This window comes from Condylostylus longicornis, unplaced genomic scaffold, assembly GCF_029603195.1.
Source record: "Condylostylus longicornis isolate FDR11 unplaced genomic scaffold, ASM2960319v2 ptg000040l, whole genome shotgun sequence".
NCBI lineage: Eukaryota > Metazoa > Arthropoda > Insecta > Diptera > Dolichopodidae > Condylostylus > Condylostylus longicornis.
In genome coordinates, this window is record NW_026578009.1 from 12820545 (window position 1) to 12837307 (window position 16763).

Genomic DNA, 16763 nt, shown 5'->3' on the forward strand with positions numbered 1-16763 from the left:
TTGCTACATTTTACATAAATGTTTAATTGTATGTATGCATAGACTATGAGTGGTGTTAATAAACTAAAAATACATGACTTTTTTTTTGTTTAAAATTAAATGAGTTATGGAATTTAAAATATAATTTAAAAATACTTAGGCTTATATGGAAGTGAAAAAAAAGTAACTAATATAAAATATCTTTAATTTTTCGTCTATAGTTAAAAAGCTTATTTCAATGTTTTAATATACGACTGCTAAATAGCTCCTACTTATTTACTATGAAATAGCAAACAAAATAACTATTAATATGAAAATTAATTTAATTTCAGATTAAAGCAGTCATTAACTATCTACAACTGCTGAAAACCAAAAAAGTTGGGAGAATGTATTGCAAAGAAAATAAGGCAATCTTAAATTTTACGAAATTTTAAAGGTAATTAAAGTTGTAGAGCGTTCATTTTGTAAATTAATAAATAATATGGAAATAGTATAGGGATGGCAACAGTTTGTAAAGAACATGATGTTTAAAGCAAGTAACATGGAAAAGAAAAAAATATGGAAAGCCTAGTTATACGGGAGGTGTAGATTAATAAAAACTAATCAATAAATTTTTAATGTTGAAGATATGACGTTTATTTTCAATGTAGTTGGAACTGTTAAGTTCTTATAGAAAAAACTTAAATCCCAAATAAATCTACTGAAATTGATATGATCGACCTCATTTTGACAGACTCACAAATCTATTTAAAAAAAAAAAATTTCCCTAGTGTGGAAATATTACATTCCGCTGGAAACTCGATGTATTCCAAATTTTTTCCCATAGCAATCCCTTTATATATTTTTACAGAATAAGTAATGCGGCCATCACTTATTCTGTAAAAATATTTCGTCAATAAAAAATTAATGTTGAATTTGAATTGAAAAAAAATGAACAATTATATTTCAGTTTAGTTTGGTTTGAATTGATTTAAAAATTTTGCTGTAGAATCAGTCAAGAGCTCGTAATTTTGACTTCAGTTACATAGAGCCAGGACAGTTATTAATTAAAACATAATAGTTTTTTGTTATTATGAACTCAAGTTTATTTTCAAAATTTTCCAAATAGATAGCATAACATTAAAACTATAAAATAAAGAAATTAATTGTTGGTTTGTACAAGAAAAACAAAAATAGTTTTGACCCAAGTTACACTATAACTACATTGAAATGAGCGTTAAATCACAGTTATAGTTATAAAACTTATATACCCGGCGGAGAAAAACAATCGTAAAATGAAAACTAAATCAAATATAAAAAAAAAATAAAATGAAAATGTTTTGAAAGGAAAAATCAATTAGCCATTAATTTCCTTCCTTGTATAGATAAAAAGAGAAATGGAAACTTCAGAGAGAAAAAACAAAAAAAAAATAATTAATGATATCCTTGTTAAAAATCCAAAAAACTGTGAAGATAAACACCATTCGTTTCTTGAATTTTTGCGATAAATCTATATTAACAGGAAAAACAGGACATGCTGTGAATCGGAAAACGTTAGATAAGCAAATCAATGATTGTGTTATATAGCACTAAATTGTTGCTTTTTATTCAAAACATTGTAAATACATACATATATGTATATGCCTTTGTTTAAATCAGTTTGATGCAGGAGAAGAGCATAGAGGAGAAAAGGAAAAGAGAAGGAGAATGTATAAGAAAATAAGGAGGCGCCTTTGCTTTTGTATAATTATTTAACGTCACTATATAATTTTTGTTTTGAAATATTTCCTTTTCTTGTTCTTCGTTTTTTGATTTATGATGGCATGAAATAAAATGAAGAAGATAATGATAAGGAAAATTAAAATTCTTAATTTCAATATTATAAAAGCTGAAGAAAATAAAATAGTGTTGTCAATATTGTGATTGTGTTAGCACGTATTTTACATTTAGCATTCAGTTAGTTTTGAAACTTTTAAGAGACTTATGCCTTTATAAATTTATATTTAAATGTACTATTCTTCTTTTTAGGAGTTTTCATCGTCAAAAATGCTAGAATGAAAACGTTATTTTCTAGTCGTTCTAGAATAAAGCGTTGGAAAACAGCGAAAAGGCTAAACGTTCACTTTTCTTTCCTTCTATATGTTATGCAAATCAATACATTAAATGTCAAACCAAATTGTCAAATCAGCAAATTTAAATCACTAAAAGAACCAATTCTCCAATCTGTAAAATTAAAGTTTAATGTAATTAAATGAAAATGTTCTAAAATTTTACAAAATCAAAGCATTAGGTACGAGATGACGTCTCCAGGCGAATTATTCTGATCCATCATACGCTCAATAATAAATTTTTTATTTGATTTAATAAAAATCATATTCAGCCTCTAAAAATCACCTTTGTATGTAAGTATGAATAAAATTTTTCTAAATGCTTTCAATTAAGATAATTTTAAATAATAAATTTTCGATCAATTACCTACATACACTTTAATAGCCATTTTTTCTATCATCTCAATTATATATACCTTTGTATGTATATATATATATATATATATATATAAAATAAGAACACAGTAACCTTGCACCAATCTCATTTTCAATTCACAATATTTTTCTTCTGTTTAACTTAAAACATAATTTAAATTTGAATTTATTTCATCCTGCTGAGCTCACCCCAAATATTATTAATGTATGTACATGTACATATATGTATATGTTTTATTTCGATGTCTCCATCTCTTTTTAATTTAAGAAAAATAAACAAAATATATGAAACAAAAACATAATATGAAAGAAACAAAAAGTAGAAAATATAAAAAGGAAAATGATTTATATACAAATTTAAATTTTTCAAATAATTTTCTGAAAAAATAAAAAAAAAAATAAAAATAAATAAAAAGTAAATAAATAAAATAAACAGCATAAATTACAAAGCCGCCATCTACATAAATCTTTTTGAACCAAAAAAAAAAGCAAAAATATTTTTTGGTATTGTACACAAGTTGATCATTATTATAAAAGAGAGCAAAACATTCTCATTTACAACTATAAATATTGTATGTATATATGTATATATGCATAAATATTGTATGTATATACATATATACATAAATATTGTATGCAATATCATACAGTTATAATGCGAGAGTAGGAGTAAAAAACTTTTCTCTATTCACCAAGGATTCGGATCTAAGAATGTGCTCTTATTATTTTTATATTTCATATATAAAAGTACAGAGAGATACTCTAATATTGTATAAGCAGAAAATTCAAGTACATAAAATATTCATAAATAATATTGATTACAAATCTACTACACAAATAATAACAAATAAAAAATGTTATTTGCTTCTATAAAACCACAAACTATAAATAGAAAAATGACTGAAATGAAAGAAACAATGAACTCATATTATCCAATGTACATGAAATTTTATTTAAGAAAAGGCATAATAAAAATTGCTATTCAATTTGAATATAAAAATCGAATGAATTTTTGGTAATTATTCGAGTATACTAATAAATTTTAAATTCACAGATGAAATTTAATTTCCTAATAATTACTTTTTTATCGACAGGATTGCTTACTATAAGGGAGATATTGGATCATGTCTTGTTTTGAATATTGAGCGCTGTTTATCAGAGATTTTGATTCTGATTCTCTCTGTATGTAGTACTGTAACTGCATATCGGTTTGTTTACCCTAATCCTGCAACTACAGATGGATCGATTTCTATAAATTTCCATCTGGATTAAAAACTAAACCTTCATGAAAGGATAATTGTGCATGGTGTTTTATTAACTTTCATGATAATATTGCAGATTTGAACTTTAAACCACTTTTCTTTTTATTTTTATTTAATTTTCATATTGGGCAATTGCAATAGTGGAATCGTTCTGTAAATACACAGAATTAATTAGCACGAGCTGCTCAGAAATACGGTTGACTGTATGTACTATTCCCATTGGATTTCTCAGCTTCTTAAATATCACACATAATACACTTGTTATTTTGATAAAATTTTGTACAAAGTCAGGCTTGAAATGACAAAATTGTAATACAAAAAAAATGATTTTTTCAAAAATACCTGGACAGAGAATGTGTATCCATAATTTTTCTGAAACAAATTTCCCTTTTTGGTTATGCCATAATGATTTTAAGAAACTACTAAAAATTCCAAAGGTTAAGAAACTCTAAGCTACGTCGCAGTTAGTGCATATTTGGAGATTTTTTTCAATTTTTTTGCGAATATAAACACTGAACTCTTTCAGAAAATGTACTTTTTTTTAAAGGCTGAGTGCAAAATTTGCAAAAACTGTTACTCACTACGCCAAGCTTCTTCAGAAGTTGCTTTAATCTATAAATAAATTTTTCAAGAGGGACATGAGAATTCTTTGGGATTGCCTCATATAACTTTTTCTTATATCAAAAAACAGATTAAATATATGAAGCGTAAATACAAGGATGATCCGAAGTTTGCTATTCTTCAATGCTTATTTGTCTAAAGTTCCTTAATCCATTTATCTAAGCAAGTTACATATTATATAACAATAGCAGTTAAAAATTAAAAAAAAATTAATTATACAATTATTCCGCAATATGCGTGGTGAAAACAATTAGTAGATTCGGGTTTGAAAGAATGTTATTGCAACATTTGCATTTTACATCTACATAGATACATAGATAATACAAATTAATGCATTTGTATTGCATGAAATTTAAATAGTAACGCTTGCATTTACTATCTGGCTCCTATTTCTATTATACCAGTCGATTAATCATCGAAAAGTACCTTCAAGTTAGATTTCCCAACTAAAAAACTCTTCAATATTTCCATAAAAATTTTATACTAACTGAACTGAACAAACTGTTATATTAAATAATGTAAATGCAATATCGATAATATTGTTAGTATAAAAATTTTACTTTGTACTCGAGATGCTGAAGATTTATTATGGATAAGTAAAAATATTCAGAAAAAAAATAGGAAAATTTATACAAGGAAAAGTGTTTTTATTTCTTTACTACTGTTTTTAAAAAGCATCACGCTATTTGTCTTGATATTTAAAGTTCTTTTTTCTTTCTACTTATGCTATAAATACGATTTTGTCCTATATGGTTCCTTCTTTCATAAAATAGTTTCCATGTTCAGAGAGTTTTGTTTTTTTCCAAAAGAAATTTTTTTTTCTTGAAATTTAGAGTTTGTATGAATGTTTCGAAATAGTATTGTTTATAGGTCGTAGAAAAGTTTTCGTTTATATTTTATAGTTTTCTAGTTTAAACATAAAATTTATCAATTGAAATACATTTCTCTTCAACTATATGTATAAGTACATATACACACACAAGTACTTACATTATACAAGTAACTTACTATTGAGAACACAATTGTATAGAAGTGAAGAAAACTTTAAGTAGAATATTAATATGTGGATCACAAATGTATAGAACAAATACATATAAATTTTTAGCATTAAAATAAAAAGTTTTAAATTTTAAATCATTAAATTCATTTTTATTCTACATACTAAATGTGAATATAATTGTGGGCATAAACATACTGTAAGAGCTCGAAGAGTTATACATAACAATCTATTTTCATAAAAAACCTGAGTTTAATGGTTTATTGTTAAGTACCCATAGAATCACATCTATGAATCTGCATAAATGCACAACTATCTATATATACATATAGCGTATATATATGAAAAAAGATTCAAATTTTTTGTAATCGATTTTCTTACAACCGCCATAAAACTTTGGACATTTTTTTAAAAATCCCGATTCTAAAAAAAATTTTTTAAGAAAAAGACTCGCGGTTCAAAAGTTATAGCACGTGATGATTAAATAATTAAGCAATCAGCGAGATGTAAAACTATTATTTCGCAAGATTTTTGGAAATTAGCTCTGTAAGACATCAGGTTTCGATAGAAATATAGGAGATTCAGAAAAAATCATGTTAAATATATTTTTATGTATATTGTAAAGATATTTTTTTTTATTGTAGCTGACTATGGGACAGACTATGACTTTAAGTTGCCGTATTACCATATTAATTTATGCAAAATTCCAGTACTGTATTTTCAATATTTTCTAGGACATGGCCAAACTATTATTGAAGTTACACATAACGGCCCTAATAATACACTTGTTTTCACGAGATTTCTGTATTATAATTCCAATAATTCTGAGATAATGCCAAATAACTTTTGCAGTTGAATGGCTGATACCAAAAAGAGCCAAGCAATTTCAACGACATTTATTAAACACACTGGCCCTAGTAATATACTTACTTGTACGAAATTTCAATACCACAACTTTTGCATAGTTTCTAAGATATAGTCAATTAAATTTTGAAGTTGTATGGCAGGTACCCGAACCAGTACTGAAGATTTGGTGAACTTAGTTCAATTAGTTTTCGAGTTACCGTTGGGACGAACGGACTTACAGTCAAAGCCAAATCGACTCAGAATTCGACGCTGATCAAAAACATACACTTGAGCCTATATCTCAGAGCATTATCTCTTAGCGTTACGAACGGTAAGGCAAATTTAGTATACCCTTCGAACATACGTTCGTACGGGTATAAAAAGTTCTGATGTGGTTAACACGACTGCAGCGGTTATGGTCTAGTTTAGAAATTGTAACAGAAGATTATAAAAATGAGTTTTAAACACTTCTTTTACAATTTTAAGCATTTAGTTAACATTTCTCGAAAATTATAAATTTGGCTCTTAGTAGACTTTCATTTTGTGCCATTCGAATTCCCTGAAAAGTTAACTATGCGTCCACACACAGGTCAACAGACATAAACAAAAAATCCCTTCAGATTCAAAAAATATTTTAATTTGCTTAAAATCTTAAACTAATTGTTATTTTCTTATATTACAAAATGCTTCTGAATCAAAATTGAAAAATTTCGACCGGTCATTTTAAATTAGAAATCGAATTAAAATTATTGCATTTAGAGAATTGTTCTATTTAGAGCTGGAGTAGAGAATGGAAACAAATTTATCACAAAAAAATTGAACTTGATCACAATTTCGGGAACAGAACCACAACCTTCCATTTTAAATACAAATTTCATTTAATTTTAATTTACAAACCAATTTTTACTTTAATTAATATTATTTTTGAAATAACATTCAAGACATTGGCCAAAAATCATTGTCCAATAAAAATATAAAAGTTAAGAAGATCTTATAGACGAAAGAAATCTCTATATCAATGTATCAAAAATTTCCAAGCAAAAACTTTTACTTTTACATCTCGATTAAAGCATAAAACTTAATTAAATAAAATTATAATTTGTAAGTGGGCCGAAAACATTTGTGCCTCTATACATATATATATATGTATAAATACATCTATGTACGTCCATAACACTTACCCACTTTCCATTAATTTAAGGATAATTTGTAATGATAAACTTTTTTCAATGAAATTCTACGTTAACCTTTTTCAAAATAAAAAAGTTGAAATTTTCACTTTCAAAACTTTTTTGATTTTGTTTTTTCTATTATCCTAAATCAATTAGGATTTCCTTATTAAACAAAAAACAAATGGTAACCGTGATAATTCTATACAATCCCTTAGAATATCTTACCAAGGAAGCGTCACCAATATTTTAGCATAGCCACTATTTAGCCATGATGAAATTTTATGTTATTTTTTCATCTATTTCAGTTCTTGTAATCTATAAAGAGTCTTGTGTATAAACGATGAATTTCTAATAGAGAGACCAAAAATCTAATCAGAAATTTGAAATTTCTTTATTTTTGGGTTTTTTTTTTATTTTGGTAATCGATTAGACAATTTTTTTATATGCCAAAAACTCAATTTTTAGCACCCAAAAAACTTTTTAATTATTCAACTTTTTTCTTATTTTTTTTTTTTTTTGCTTGTTTTCCGCTCGCTTTTTTTTATTGGTGAGTTTTTCTCAACGCTAATTTTAACTTTTTTCAAAAGCACACTTTTTGTTTGGATCAATTTCTTAAACTGCTTTTTTCTTTTATTCATTTTCTTGTTGTTTTTTTTTTTGGGTATTTCTTTTGGCAAAACCGCGTAACATTTCCTATCACTCATTATTACAATTTTAATAAAAAAAAACGGAAAAAAGTAGCAAAAAAATAATGAAAATCAAAAAAGAAAAAATATAGAGAAAAAAATTCAGTTTAAAAGGATCAACTTTTTCTATGCGGTTTTATTGGAAAATGTGTTCATTAAAATAAATCCCTCTCTTTTTTTCTCATTTTTATCATCAACAAAAATTACTCTTGTTTTCTTGTTAAGTTAGCTCAGAGCACATGTATATTATAGGGAAAAAAATAAAAATTAATTCTCAAATTATAGAAGACAAAGGAAATTCTAAAATTAAGTGAGAGAAAAAGAGAGTCCAATAAAATTTGAGAATTTCATCTCCGAATAATTTTTTTTTTGCCTTAGAAAACACCAGCAATATTTTAATACCATGAATAATAAAGAAGAAATATCAACACAAGGATAACATCATCATCCAAAAACAAAAAACGGCATAAGTTTCACATAACCAATACAAATATAACCAAAAGAAAAAAACAGGACTAAAACATAAAAATTAGCGAAAGAACACAAAAATAAACAAAAGAAAAACAAAAAAAAAGAAAAAATTAACTGAAAAAGAACGGATGCTGTCGTATAACTAGTGTACAAATAGTGTATGTATGTATATGTAAGTACAAGTTTGTAATATGGACACAATAATACTATAACTGTGTTCATTTGTTCCCAACCGCATTGCGGTGTAGCAAAACATTTATTCTCTAGGATATTGCTCCTATATTTTACTACATTTTTTTTACTAAATAGAAATTCTATATTTAAAATTTATATTTGCATTAAAATGTAAACTAAATTTTTTAATATATTTTATTGTATGAACACATACACATATATCAGTATTTTTATGAGAAAAGTCATAAGGATTAACATTTATAAAATGTAATACAAAATAACATTACCAGATTAAGTGGAAAATTTAAAAAAAAAATTGTATGAAAGAGCAAAACTACCATACTTGGGTTTAGCACAAAGTAAAAATATTAAAACGATATTCGTCCTATACGTTCTGAAATATTTTGTCGAAAAGTTATTCAGTTTCATCGGAGGTGTAAGTGAAATACTTAATGCTTGGATGGAAATCTAATAGTTCTTTAAAAACGCGGTTCATCGTCACCAAAATCATTAGGTATGTGTTTTGAACTTGATCAACTCAAAATTACTGATTGTATCTTAAGTATTTCTGCCTTATTACCAATACAGCCTAATATTTCTGCCTAATTACCAGTTGTAATGGAAGAATAAAATATGGAGAATCGTTTTAAGTGCAGTAAATTTAAATTTTAATCTTAATCAAGTTTATGAAATTTCGTTGGTTCCAAAAGTAATGTTCAAACATTTCACTCTAAAAACCAAATTGTACACAAAAAAAAAAATGCAAAATTCTCTAATCAATAAAATCTAAAAATTTTCTTTTGTTTCCGATCATTTGGTATTATAGATCAAAATAATTTGATATTATAAAAATACAAATCGTAAAATATGGTAACTCTCATAATAATTGTAATAACAATATTAACATTTAATTTTACAATGAAAATTTCACATGAGATTTGAGAATAAAATTTTCTTATTAAAAAAATGAGATTAAGGTACATATTCAGGATCCTAATACAAAACTTTTCAATATGTAAAATTGTAATACAAATTTGACGGTGAAAAATTTTCAATTTGTTTTAATTTTACATTTTACAATGATAATATTGCACTAAATGGATATTTTCCACCACAAATATTATGATTGTAAATTTCTCTTATTAGATTAACCAGAAAATCCAAAATATTAATAGACGAAATGCAAATATGTATATTAAAATGTTCAGTAATTTTTTATCGGATGGAGAAAAACAAATTGAATTTATTAAGAAAACAAATAGAAAATTTGCAAATTTTATTCCCCATAATGGTTTCCAATAAAAATAGAAGACTACACAAAAGAATAATTTAAATAATGAAAAGTGTTATATACCCTAAACGCTATCGTTAATTAAAATTTTGAGAACTCCAATAAAAATTCAAATTAGTATTATACGAGTAGTTTTGTCTTTTTTTTGCCAAAATGCCAATTGGAGTTTCTAATAAAATAACTTGTAAGAGATGCGAAAACTTGAGAGAAAGTCAAGAAACGATATTACTATAGTAATTTCAACATCTTGAATTCAGCGATTTGTAATTATTTTGGCTAGAATGATCTTATAAGAGAAAACAAATACTATTAAAATTGATTGGACACTAAAATTCTTTACTTTAAAATTTAAACTTCTCGGCTTTTTATCTTCACCATAGAACTTCATAGAAAATTTTAAAATACGAAAATGAATTTAATTTAGAAAATATTCTACGCTTCTAAACATAAAATATGGGATCCTACCACAACAAAAACCCGAAATTCAAGTTGATAAGAATGAAAAGTGAAAATCGATTTGAAAAACAAAAGATATTCTCCTTCTCTCTTTTTCTGGAATGCTTGAATATTTTATAGTTTTAAGAAATTTGTATAAAATCTAAATTTGTCAACTTTTTCCGAATTATTGTTTAACGGCTTTTTAATAATTATATTTGAGTATTTTCTAATTATACTCGTAAACGCAGAATTGAGAACTATCTATTACATTACTTCTTAATATTTGACAATATTGTAATTATTACAGAAATTATTGAAAGAGAAATTAGTTGGACCATTGAGTTGTATTGTATATAGAGCCATAAAAAGTAATACATTTATAGTTAGCAAAATTAATCGCACTAAGATTAAAATTTTAATAAAATGTCATTTACGGCGGTACTTCAAAAAAATAACAATTGATTGAAGTATAAAAATTAAGTGCCTACCTCTAAGTGTACTACAAATATAAGTGTGTGTGGCTTCAATTATTATAAGTACCTTGAAAAATATTGGATACTAAAAGAGAAATTTAACGAAAAACCAATTTACATAAAATCTTGAAAACTAAATGGTTGGTAAACTAACATTATGGTAGTTAATTACCCAAAACCTTCAAATTATATTTCGAAGTTAGGTATACCCCCGAAGTCAGGTATAGTTGAGTTTGAATTTTTTTATAAATAAATAAATTGGAAAAAAACCACATTTAAACCACCAATTTAAAATTTAAAATAAATAATAATTTCATCATCCTTAATGTATTCTTCCATAAATGGACCAAAAAATCACATACTTGCCTTACTCTAAAAAGAGAAAAAAAAAACTATATAGATTTCAATTTCTTCGTCTCTTCTGATTTAATTTTTACAGAAATAATTATAAAACCCACAACGTTAAACGCAAAATTCTTCCTCAAAAAAAGACCAAAAAAAAAAAAAGAGGTCCAATTTAATTTTATGCATTTTAAAATACTCAATTTCAGTCGATATCGGAATAACCACATTAAAACCACATTCTATCGTAACCAAATCGTAACCAAATTTGTAAATTACAAAAATAAAAATTCCATTCCTCTTTGAACCGAATCCACATCGAATGCTACAAACCATCATGAAAATTTTCATAAATTTTCATTTTAAATAATTTTGCATGTTGAATTTTTGCATTTTAATTTGAATTTTTCTTTTCTTTTGTATAATAAAAACGTGATCAAGTAGAAATTGGAATCGCAATAGTGCATTCATATTCATATTTATAATGGGAAATTTTCTCATATATAATTTTATACGAGTATGCGTATATGTATGTATGTCTCTGCAGAGAAGTTTATACAAAAAATTATAAGTGATGCCAAAAAGAAAAAGCATTGTAATTTTGGAATCTGTTATACAATAATTTGTAATTGAAGATGAGCTTTAGTTCACTATACGTATATGTATTTATGTATGTCTCTAACATTGTTGAACTTTTGTATAAAATCAAACTAATAAAATAATTACCAAAAATATTTCGATTAATTTTGTTGAAGAATTTTTGGTGAAGTTTTGGAGTACAAGGTCAATTTTCTGATGGTCAACTTCGGGTATGACCTACTGAAAAACCATTTGACCTAACTAGTATTTTACCCTTTAATGTATCACATCCCGTTTACTAAAATGCTATCTCTGCGAATGTTATACATCTACTTAAGTTCACATTAAGGATTTAACTGAGCTATCGAAAATTTATATAAGCTATTTATAAGCACATGATAACCCAATTATTCAAATATGCAGTCTATATCATCAGGAAATGACGATGATATTCGAGCGTTATCAGTTTGGGTTCAGACACATAAATGTGTAAATCAATTAATAAATCAGCATTAAGTTTCATTATTATGATAAATAGTATAGTTCACTAATTCAGAATGAGAAAAATGCACAAAACAGAATGCTTGATTGAAGTTAAAATTGCAGTGAATACTTGGGGCAATATTTTCTTACTGACAGATCAATTCACACAATCCTTTTATTTCTATCGCGAAGCCTAATATGAGAAAATAATCTCAAATATGCTTAAGCATGAAATTAAATATGAAAGTTTTGAATTGCAGATTTTTGTTAACAGCTACAATAAATTTTTTAAATCAATAAACACATTGTTTTAATACCGAATTTTCTTTTTATTTTGCAAATGGTGTCAATAAACAGGTAGAAATCATTAGTCACGAGAATATTTTCGATTTCTATTTCCTTTTATTATCCTTGATAGCAATAAATTTTTACTAAAAAAAAAAACACAAAAACTAAAAGTATGGCTAAACACGACTTTCAAAAAGAGAAAAGTAAAATAAATTTACCGTGAAAAATGGAAAACTAACAAAAAAAAACATTTTCCCTATTCACATAAATCGAGATTTTTTTTTCGAATAAAACAAGAGAACAACATCCATTTAAACCAGCAATAATAGTAAGTGACTTTTTACAACATTTATGCATAAATATGAAAATAAAATCGTGGCACTAAAAATGCTGACAATAAAAAGGATTTTTATTTTTATATTTTTGGGTTTATATAGCACTCTAAAAGCCCCTATTAATATTAAAAACCAACCAGTAAGCACATATTTCACTTCATATATGATAGACTAAGAAAATGAATTCAAATGTGAAAATTTAGGAATCATGAGCAAAATATTTGCATTTTACCACCCAAAATAAGCAAAGGTACAGACAACGTAAAATAAAAAAATCTTTTGAAATTACAATCAAATCGAAATCATATGAATAACGGGGGAAAATCTAAAATACATCCTTAAGGAAAAAATCAAAACACAATAATATCAATCAAAGTTTTCCTTGTTTAGAATATTCTTAATTTGAAGCGGACAATTTCCTGCAACAAATGTACTTTCTTTGCGAAAATATATGTTCTTCATTGTTCTACAAATGTTACTAATAAATTTCTAATTAGTGCAGAGATGTTTTATAAAAAAAACCTCACTCTGATAGTTAAAACTAGTTTTAGTATGTGATGTATAAGATAAAGGTACACCAAACTATTTATAGTACCTTTCCATCATAGTTGTAATATAATTCAAAATTTTTAATTTTATTTTCTAACAATAATTATTTCAACAATCTTTTACATTAATAATCAATGTTATAATATGAAACAATGAGAGTCTATATTTTTGCTTTTTTGTGGATAATAATACCTTCATAACAGTAATGTATGTATTACGACAGTAATGCCATGGTGCGTATTATTTTTGTTTAATTATAGTTGTGCGAAAAGGTGATTAAATTTCCTTTAATTTTAATTTCATTTTAGGTGTTATACGTAGTTTCTTCATTAGTTTAAGAAGACAAATCAGATCTATGATATGTATCCATGAAAACGTAAGAATGAATATATAATATTGTCATAGTCATCTATAAATAACTGTTGAAATTATTTATCTATTACTAATAATTTCAAATCAGTTAGTTTATTCTTTGAAATTATTAAAGGTAAAATTTTTATATTAGATTACATTCTAAATAATTATTATAGCAGAAAAATCCTTGTGTTGTGCCAAATGGACAGTTTTATATATGTACATGTTATAATAAATAACACTTAATGTAGTATAAAACAGAAAATATAATTTTATTACACTATGAAAAATATGAACTAGAGGAATCAATTTCCTTTTCTTTTGTACACAGCCCCGGATTTATCATACATGCAAAGTATGCATTTGCAATGGGCGATAAAAAATAGGGGCGCCATTGAAAACTTAAAAAACCCCTAAATTTAAAAAAAAAAAATTTTCACCCAAAAAAAAGGATTCCAAGTTTTTTTTTATACATCAATTTATAGCGAAATTAACTTAATAAAATCTACCTACATGCAAACATAATATTTTGTTCCTACACATATTTTCTATTTGCACCATATAACAAAAAATGTTCATAGAATTAAAATTACTCATACATTTCTTTACTCTACACTACTCTTTCATTCTTATTTTTTATGTATTGTATATGCCTATAAACACAGAATATTATTTCACACAGCTGTATACATTCAATCGTTCATATATATAAGTGAAATCGTCTCATATAATATACATACATATATAGAAGCAATGTACGCAACAAATAAAAATATTCAAAAATACACATGTACACATAATTTATATTGTCTAATATGAATAAGATCAACACTCATGCGTACACATATAATTATCTCATAAAGCAAAATTTTTATTTTGCTGAGATTGCTCCCTATCAACACTCGCTCGTACACATATAATTATATCACAAAGCAATGTTTTTATTATGCTTAGTGGCTACACTCGTTCGTACACATTATATTTAAATTGTTTCATACATGCAAAATTTTATTTTTGCTTAGTTGGCGCCCACTCACCAAACAAACAAACACATTATTATAATGTATTACTTTTCTGTATACTATTGCATTAGTAAACAACAAGAACAAAACAAAAAAAACACAAATTAAGAATGAGAATAGAAAGAAATTAGAAAAAGAGAATGAGAGCAATATTCTTAAATGATGGAAAGCATAGCTTGATACTGAGATTGTGTATACCAATATTTTGTTTTTGTTTAACAACAAAAAATTTTGAATGAATTTTAAAATTACATGATCGTTATGAATTTCTACTACTATGTTCTGCTTTCGTTTTTGAAAAAACTGTTATCAATCACAAAATTAAATTTTAATTGATAAAATCTACTACTTATATTGAATTGAAAAATGTTGTTTAATAATCAAGTGAATGTTAAGAATTTTTATGCTGAATTGATGTAGTGTAAGTCATCCAAAAAATAAGAGTAAAATGAAATGGCGCATAATTTGCTTCACACATTTATCTCCAAAATTAAAACAGTTAAGCAAAACGACATTCTGAAATTTCAAAACCACGAGCCTGTAAATACCAGTAAATGCATTTATTTTAATAAAATCTAAAAAATATAATGAACAGTATAAAAGCTTATAGCTATGTACATGAAAAGCTTAGTTTTTAAGTCACAAATTTTAGAACGAAACTTTGATTTTCCTTAAATTTTTGAATGCAAGTCGAAACTTTTTTTATACGCTGCTTCATTTCTCAGGCGATTTGTGAAATAAAAAGCTAAATTTTATTCGTAAATTTAAAATTACGAATAAAAATAAAAATAAATTTTTACTTTTTTTTTCCTATTCAAATAAGCTTTGAAAAAGTTCATTTGATATAATTTTCATAGAACCTTTTACAATAAGTTTCACTTACGTCAAAAAGTAAATTTTTTGGTTGTTAAAATCAAAAAATCAAGTTTAAGTGATTGATATAAATCTGATCATAACTTCATAAAAAAACGTACAGTTAAATAAATTACCTTGTTTTTGAATTTATAAAACAAAAAATTGAAAGTTTAGTTCCAGACTTTAATTCTATAATTCAGCACAATAAGGTTACATGAAACTGCTTTATGATGCACAATGTGCAATGCCTATTAAATTTTGTTCACAGTAATAAAATAGGTGAAAAGGTTGAAGGGGGGGGGGGGCGCACTTTTTAGGAACCGCTTAGGGCGACGAATACATCAGAACCGCGCCTGTTTGTACACACTATTAAAATATCTATTTTGTGCTAGAATGTATGTACATGCGATTGTTTGTTAATTTTGTTATTCCTTTTAATATTCTTCTAAAATATCATAATATTCTATTATGATATATTAGAATAATTAGAAATTAAAAACATTTTATTTTAATGAAATCAAATTTAAATAAGACAAAATAGAGTTGATTGTCAACTCTGTCATACCCATACGAGTTTGTTACCCTATGTACCAATAAATATGTCATAGCTGACTATGGACAATATTTTCAATATCAAACACAATGACCCTACTAATATATTAGCTTGTGTGAAATTTCAATACCACAGCTTTTATAGTTTCTGAGATATGGCCAAATAACTTTTGAAGTTAAGTACCCCGGTTATATCCAATTTAAATAGGGTTCTAGCATTTAATATAATAAATCCTTTGTGAAAATATGGTGGACTTAGCTCAATTATTTTTCTAGTTATCTTATGAGTGGACTTAGTTATTGGTTTTCTAGTTTGGAACGGACGGACGGATGGACAGACAAAAAAGCAACTCAGAATTCGACGTTAATCAAAAACATATACTTGAGTCTACATCTCGAACCGTTATTTCTTAGCGTTACAAACGGTAAGGCAAATTTAGTATACTCTTCGAACATACGTTTGTACGGGTATAAAAAGCATAAATGTTAATTTAATTAAATTGATTTATGAAAAGTAACATCACCCACAAAG